The sequence below is a fragment of the Rana temporaria genome, chromosome 4, assembly GCF_905171775.1.
Source record: "Rana temporaria chromosome 4, aRanTem1.1, whole genome shotgun sequence".
NCBI classification, from domain to species: Eukaryota; Metazoa; Chordata; class Amphibia; order Anura; family Ranidae; genus Rana; species Rana temporaria.
The window spans coordinates 54,412,774-54,421,491 of NC_053492.1; the positions used below are offsets into that span (position 1 = coordinate 54,412,774).

General features: G+C 45.6%; 2 pseudogenes; both read left to right on the top strand.

The window, feature by feature from the left end:
* Positions 1-2,122: 2,122 nt before the first annotated feature.
* Positions 2,123-2,298, top strand: LOC120938582 (annotated as a pseudogene).
* An 844-nt stretch (positions 2,299-3,142) lies between these two features.
* Positions 3,143-3,315, top strand: LOC120938718 (annotated as a pseudogene).
* Positions 3,316-8,718: the final 5,403 nt, after the last annotated feature.

Here is an 8,718-nt window from a genome sequence, read left to right on the forward strand (position 1 = left end):
GCATGGATGGGGGTGCATGGGTGTCTGCCTACTAGGGAATTTCAGAGAAGGAGAAGGTTGATTGATAGTGAGGTGTGTCCGAGGAGTGGGTGTGGGGGGATTGAGAGAGTGATACATGTGTTTTGGAAGTGTCGGTATGCTAGGAAAATATGGAGTAGGATGGAAAAGATGGTGAAGGGATTGACTGGTGTGGATGTTTTAACGTATGAGATGGTGTTGTATGGTTTGTGTGATTTGCCGAGGAATGAGGAGAGATTGCTGTGGATAGTGGTTAATTGTGTTAAGGAATGTTTGTGGGATGTGCGTAATATTTTTATTTTTAGACAGGAGATTGTTAAAGTGAGGGAGTGTGTGGCCATGGTCCGAGGAAGGATTTTTAACTATGCATATTATGATTTTAAGAAATTGGGTGAGGGTGATGCACGGAGGTTGTGGAAAATAGATGTGTGGAAGCAATGGTGTGTATAATATGTTTTTTGGGATTATGTTTGATGATGTTCTTATTTTTGATAATTAACCTTTTTGTTTTTGTCTTTCAGGGTGAGTGCAGGTGGTGGTGAAGGGACAGTGTTGAGAAAGTGTACAGGAGTGTTTTTTGTTTGTGTAGGGATAGGGTTGAGGGATAGTATATTGTAGGGGTAGTTTGTGCTAATTGACGGGTGGAAGGGGTTCCTTTGTACAATATTTCTCTTGTGAACTTTTGCTGTATTCTTGTATTTTGTTGTTATATATTTTTTGTTATTTTGCTATGTACCATTGGGGTTTTTGTGGGAGGGTTTTTGTGGGAGGGTTTTTGTGGGAGGGTTTTGTGGGAGGGTTTTTGGGAGGGATGTGGGTGTTTTTATGTAAATATTGTAAACCTTTTTGTATTCTTTGTATTTTATTTTTCTGTACTTTATTGTAAACCGTTTTGTTATTTCTTGTATTTTATTTTTTGTACAAATGTTATGTACATATTTTGTCAATGTTACTTTGTATTTTACTTGTGAAATTTTAAATAAAAGAATTAAAAAAAAATCTGTTCTTATCAGTTTTCGGAGGAGCGCTGAAGCACTTCTTTAGTAGAGGGCTGAAGCAATCCAAAGATGTGATAGGCACCTGGAAGGATGGTTTCAGCAGGGGCTATGCTTTTGCTACCCGACAGTACTGGGGGCAGGCCACTAGTCGAGTCTGAGCCATCTGGAAGGGTGCTCCTGGTTGAGAGCAGAGAGGCATGAGATCTTAGCGGAAGGCCGGGGCCCTGGCCTTCTGGCCTGGATTTGATGCGGTTCCTAACCCGCCTTACCAGTTTCCTTGAGAGGGAAAGCGGAGCTGCGCAGCTAGTACCTCTCGGGTTTAATTAGGTAGGGAGCGAAAGAGGTGCGCCTCCGGTAGCTCCTGATCCTTTCTGGTGGAGGTGGGGAGGGGGCCGTGGCTGTCCGGGCCGTGGACCAGGGTCCATTGAAAAGCCTGTGGAGATAGTGCCCCTGGAGTGGCAGTCCAGGGGTGCCATACATTGCACTGAGTGTGTGAGGGACACTCAACGTGTGGCACCTTTTTGGTCACTTATCTCCACACACACTTTTTTAGCACCTGCCTCTAGGGCCAGGCCTTTTGGCTAGGACCAGAGGAATTTTTGATTCCTGGCCGGAGGGCCGGCCAATGTATTGCACATTGGTCACTTTACCTCACTCTCCCATCTTCCTTCTTCCCCACTTTCTTTTTATTTTTCCCCGTGTTTGTCTAGTTTGTCACTTATTTTTGTTTGGTGCACTGCACTTTATGTGTGATAAGTAGGGTGCTGGTCCTCGGGCCTGCCCTGAACGTCTTGGGAGTAGGTGGACATGGCCTTCTGGCTTAGTTCGCCTGCTCTCATGGGGTCTCCCTTCGGGGGAGCCTCACTGTTGGGTCCGTGCTGGCTTCGGCTACATGGGCCTTGGATGGGTTCATGTGGCTTCGGCTGCATGGATCACTGACAACCTCAGTCCCTGTCAGGAGCCTTGCGCCCCGGGGGATCAGGGTCAGGCCCTCTTCGGAGGGCCTATTGACGATGCACCCGTCACAGGTTTTTGTTGCACCTCCTTATGTGTGTGCACTTTTTCCCTGCACCGGGTGAAGTTTTTGGGTTGTGTTTTGCACGCCACAGGCTTTTCAATAGAAAAAAAATCTGTTCTTATCAGTTTAATATCTGATACGTCCCCTATCTGGGGACCATATATTAAATGGATTTTTAGAACAGGGAGATGGAAGAAGAGCTTGCTCTGTCCACTCCACGCATCGACCTGGTATTGCAGTACCTCCAGGACCGGTGCACCCCTCTCTTACGCAGTGTCAAAAAATAGATTTAACTGGAACATCATCCAACTTGTTTGTCTTGTGTGTTCTTGTTGCTTGCTGCTGACAATGTTTCTTGCTTAAACTCGGTTCCGTGCTCCAATAAACTGGCATTTAACCCTTGTGTCTTTGTCTTCATTGCTTCTTGTCACTTTCTTGACAAATGCCACTACTTTATCAAGTTACCTGTACAGCAACACCTAGATTTTAGTCAGGGCATCCAATTTTCGACAAGTCAGCTAGTGTTCTGCTCCTCGCTCTCTCTTTCCTAAGGCCCAAAATGAAGCCTTCAATAAGCAGTGACTACTCTGCTGACAAAAAAGGGGGCTGAATTTGCTCCATTGCTGTGTGCCTTGCTGCATGCAGCAGCTAGCTAGAAAAGTCTGCTGTGGCAGGTTTTTTATTTTTATCCGGAGGATCCCTTAGTCTTTGACTCCCTCTAGTGACATTCGATTTTCTTCCACGTTATGTTAACTAAGTCCACGTTATGCTAACTAGGAGGCCGGCCCATGCAAATGATTTTCCTTGTTGAATGTGAACGAGGAGCAACGAGAAGCACCTGAACGTGTGCAATTCTTATTTTGGGATGACTGAGGGTCATGACTGGGCTCCAGCAGTGTTGGGCAGGTGTCAGAAAAGGGTGGATTGTCCAGTAGACAGGGGGTCAGGCCTGTAGACCAGCGACACCCGTCTGGCTGAAGATTCACACCTCCGGACAGCCTAGACTGGGGGGAAGGGCGCTTGCCGGGTACAGGCAAACGGGCAACTCTCAGCGAGCCCTCCGGTGGGGCCAGAAAGCCGCTCGCTCGGAACAGAGAATAATTGGGTTATCGCTTCTCGGCCTTTTGGCTAAGATCCAGTGTAGTTCTGCTTAGTGTTGAGCAGAATATGCCATATTCGATTTCGCGATATATCTCGAATATATATTCGAATATTCGAGATATATTCGCTAAATTCGAATATTCGTGATATTTTATCGAAATTAATTGATTGCGATTTTTCGCTATTGCGAATGCGAAAATAATTGCGATTTTTTAATAACTGCGGTAGGAGCGCTCTGATTGGTTTAGAATATTCGTGATATTTTATCGAAATATCGCAACATGCGAATGCGATATTTATTGCGCAATTTCGAGATATGCTGGAGGAGCGCTCTGATTGGCTCAGAATATTCGTGATATTTTATCGAAATATCGCAACATGCGAATGCGATATTTATTGCGCAATTTCGAGAAATGCTGGAGGAGCGCTCTGATTGGCTCACTCTGAAATCGAATATTCGAGATATTTTAACGCAATTTCACAAAATGCGAATGCGAAATTGATTGCAGATATTTCGAAAACTGCTGTAGCAGCACTCTGAAATCGAATATGTATGATATTTTAACCAAAAAACATATTGCGATTGCGATTTTTCGATCGCGCATGCGCAATTGCGCGAACAACACGCGACCATTTCCTGGAGCCTTGCCAGTTTCCAACTTATGATCGCAGCGCAATCACACAGCAACATGGTTGGAAGCAATTTCACTAAGTCTGAGGAAAAGTTGCTGATTTGTGTAAGTATTTTGACCACTGTTATTTCATCATCTTCAACTGCATTTTAGTCTAGTTTAAAAGTTAGTATATATGATCAGATATTAGTATTTCACAAAAAATGTGTCTCCTGCTTTTACAAAACTACAAGTCCCAGCATGCCTGGACAGCTGCAGACACCCTGGTTGGCAAATGTGTATTTAGGCACTTTTCCTTGTTATTTAGCATAATGAATTTAACATTTTTTTGGACATAGGACGTATGCGAACGTCCTGACTTCAGTGTCCTCAAGGCCCAAGGACGTTCGAATACATATTGCCCTTTAGATGTTGCAGAACTACAACTTCCAGCATGCCTGGGAATGCTGGCACTTCTAGTATTGTAAGTTCTGCAGGCCCCCATTTTTCAGGCCTTTATGCACGGGTCTCTAAACTGTGGCACCCTAGATGCAGCAAAAGTAAAATTCTTAGCATGCACTGACAGACCGTGGCTGATGGGAGTAGTAGTTTTGCAACAGCTGGAGGTGGACTGGTCTTGAAACCCAGAGTTAGGTAACAAACCCGTAGTGTTTTGCAACCATTCTGCCTCCAGCTGGTTTTTTTCTGTTGAAAAGCCTGTGGCGTGCAAAACACAACCCAAAAACTCCACCCGGTGCAAGGAAAAATTTGCACACACCTAAAGAGTGACATCACAAAAAACTGCGACGGTTGCATACGTCAGTGGTCCTCCGAAAAGGTCCCGTCTCTGACCCCCCGGGGCGTTAGGCTCCTGACAGGGAAAAGAGTTACTGTGGTCCATACAGCCGAAGCCATATGGACCCATCTCGGTCCAAGCAGCGCAATCAACACGCGAACAACACGCGACCATTTCCTGGACCCTTGCCAGTTTCCAACTTTATGATCGCAACGCAATCGCAGAGCAAGATGGTTGGAAGTAATTTCACTGTATCTGAGGAAAAGTTGCTGATTTGTGTAAGTATTTTGACCACTGTTATTTCATTATCTTCAACTGCATTTTAGTCTAGTTTAAAAGTTAGTATATATGATCAGATATTAGTATTTCACAAAAAATGTGTCTCCTGCTTTTACAAAACTACAAGTCCCAGCATGCCTGGACAGCTGCAGACACCCTGGTTGGCAAATGTGTATTTAGGCACTTTTCCTTGTTATTTAGCATAATGAATTTAACATTTTTTTGGACATAGGACGTATGCGAACGTCCTGACTTCAGTGTCCTCAAGGCCCAAGGACGTTCGAATACATATTGCCCTTTAGATGTTGCAGAACTACAACTTCCAGCATGCCTGGGAATGCTGGCACTTCTAGTATTGTAAGTTCTGCAGGCCCCCATTTTTCAGGCCTTTATGCACGGGTCTCTAAACTGTGGCACCCTAGATGCAGCAAAAGTAAAATTCTTAGCATGCACTGACAGACCGTGGCTGATGGGAGTAGTAGTTTTGCAACAGCTGGAGGTGGACTGGTCTTGAAACCCAGAGTTAGGCAACAAACCCGTAGTGTTTTGCAACCATTCTGCCTCCAGCTGGTTTTTTTCTGTTGAAAAGCCTGTGGTGTGCAAAACACAACCCAAAAACTCCACCCGGTGCAAGGAAAAATTTGCACACACCTAAAGAGTGACATCACAAAAAACTGCGACGGTTGCATACGTCAGTGGTCCTCCGAAAAGGTCCCGTCTCTGACCCCCCGGGGCGTTAGGCTCCTGACAGGGAAAAGAGTTAGCAACGCATATCTCCCCTATACGTGTATCCTGTGTTGTTAATAATATATTCATAATTATGCAAATGATAATGGCTGCTATATTTATGTAAAATAGATGGCGACCGAAATGGCAGGATATAAAATCTGTCATGTTACCCCTGTCATTGATTAATAAGGCGAGAATGCTTCCAATTGTTGAATAGCATACATTTACGTCATATATCCATAAGGCTGTCAACAAAAGTATTACAATATACTTTGTTCTTCATCTTGCAGAAGTTCCTGGAAACAGGATACGATGAGCTGCGGAGGCAGCAAGAAAAACAGGGAGTTATAAGCTCCCTGATTGAGGAACTAGGCGAAGAACACACTCGCATGGCGATCCTCAAAAAGTGGTCCGACCTGAAGAGGCGCCAGATGAACCGGGTCAGGCGTATCCGGAATAAATATCATCCTGGTAAGTTATTGGTCACAGTTATGTTTTTTTTCCCCTAAAGTGTATTTTGTGCGTGTACTCGAGAGAGGAGCCGGACTGCAGGAGTTGGGAGTAGGCAGGCCTCCCCCAGAGGTAATCTGCCACCTTTCTCCATGCCCCGGGTGGCAATGGCGGGTGTGAGGGGGTCCTCCCACACAGACCGTCCTACCTGCTCCGCTTCGAAGCCCAACGGGGCAGAGGGACTCCCTATAAGGGAGTGAGAGGATTTGCCCGCTCAACCAGCCCCGTTAGTCCTTCGCCTCTCTTTTTAGAGACCGCATGGTCAGAGTGCGTGCATGTTAACCCAATTGCGAGTGCGTGTGTAAGTGTGGTGGTTTTTGTGGGAGGGAGGTGGGCATACTAAGCGCAGGCTTACCTCGCATAGCACACCCACCGGGGGCCGAGCTGAGACCACCAAACTCAATTCACATGTAGCCGAGAGCGGGATCCGAACCCCTAGCTGCAGAGGTGAATGGCTTGTCAGCGCAGTGGCAATCGCGTTGAGCCAGCCCGGGTCCCTTGGGGACAGTTATGTAAGGTCATATGTAATTAATGTAAGGTCAGATGTTGTTAACCAAGACGCCATGTTGTTGTAACATATATCACCACCAGCCAAGGTATTCATAGTACTGTTGGAAAAAAACATGGGACAGCAGACAGGAACACAGAAGTTATGTGGGAACATACTTTTCCCATTGCTTTGCATGGGACTTTAAACAAAAAGCCCGACCCTCACCAATGGGGTTAGTTAAGGGATAAATTAACGATCCTATACTTTAAGTGGACGTATAGATAACATGTGACCAAGTGTTATCGAAATATCTACAGCTGTTATGAAATAACATGTATTTCCCATAGAGTTGAATGGGACTTTAAAGAAAAACCCTGACCAAGGCAAATGGGGGTGGGTAAGGGTTAAACCACCAATCCTATATTTGTGGCTGACATATAAGTAACCTGTGTGCCAAGTTTCATGTAAATATCTTTAGCCGTTTGGACGTGATGGTGGAACATACATACATACATGCACACACACGTTGAGTTTTATATATATAGATTCCCACTAAATTCCTGTGTTAGGCGTGGGGTTGTTATAGTAATCCCGTGTACTCCATCAAGTCCTTTTTTTAACATGAGATCGTCTGAACAAAACAAAGGAGACAAAAACAGCTCATTTTACCATGGTGGCAGCCCAGCTCACGCTCAGTCCCCTGTAGTGCCCACAAGACCCTTTAATATAACATTGTCCCATTGGTTAACTGTCTATATAAATTAATTTGTATTCATATACAATACAGTAGAGTACACAGAATTTGCATACGTCATTAGAAAACATTTTTATAATATATGAACATTGTGTTATTATAGGAGCTCCGCTACCAACTGTGCGCCCCAAGCGCACAAGGCGACAGGCCGCAGAGGAGGAGCAGGAGGAGGATGTGGAAGAGGAGGAGAGGGATGAGGAGGAGCAGCCAGGGCCATCCACATCACCACCCCCAGCTCCTGTGGAGGAGCAAGAGGAGGAGCTGCACCCCCCCCCCGAAACTTCTGGTGGAGTAGTGGGTGACGAGGAAGAGGAGCAGGATGAGACGGTTAATTTTACCATCAATCAGGAGGGTAAATATGTGCACAGAGATTAATAAAATTTCAACAATAAAATGTAGCTCTAAAAATGGACAGCATTTAAAGCAGGGCTGTGGAGTCGGTAGATAAATTTTTCGACTCCGACTCCTCAGTTTTATGTACTTCAGACTCCGACTCCCCGACTCCGACTCCTCTGTATTAATATGCGAATGTATTTTATAGATTACTTGAGGGAAAGAAACGCAAACTACCACAGGACTACTGGCTGGGAAGCCAACAGTCTACTGTATTGCACAGTTTAAGCAAAAGACAAACACAATGAAAACAATCAAGTGACTGGATAGTAGCAGCAGGCTTAAACATCAGGAACATGATCTTTAACAGTTCAAAAATACAGACCACATTATTTGGCTGTTTTAGAACAAAAACAAAGTTTATCTATAATGAACCAAAAAAAAAATATGAAAAACCTAGAAATGGTTTATATTAATCTTGAAATGTAGTTCTAGGCTTAGCAAATGCAAATAAATGCAATGTAGAGTTCTAAGGAAGAGAATTGCCTCTGCCAGATCCTCTTTCATAGAGTCTCAGGAGTTCCACCCAAATTTGGAACTTCCTCTCAATCCACTCCTCTCCCCCTTACATGCCACATTTGGCATGTAATTTTTTTGGGGGGGGAGTGGGGGCTTCAGCACGAGTGGGACTTCCTGTCCCACTTCCTCCTTCCTGTAGGCGACTAAGCTTAGTCGCCTTCAGGAAGTGGCTGCTGTAGGCGATCGCCTAGGACACGTCACAGGTCCTAGGCGATCTCCTGGCCAATTACACGGCGCGGCGCCGGGCCGCGCCGCTCGCGCATGCGCAGTGCCGCGCCGCTCGCGCATGCGCAGTGGGTGCCCGGCCGTGAAGCCGAAAGCTGTCACGGCCGGGTGCCCACACTGAAGATGAAGACGCCCGCCGGGGAGGGGGGGAGAGGAGCGGAGCCCCGGCCGGCGCGTCGCTGGAGCGCTGGAGCAGGTAAGTGCCTGTTTATTAAAAGCCAGCAGCAACACTTTTTGTTGCTGCTGACTTTTAATAAACATACAAATGGCTGGAACT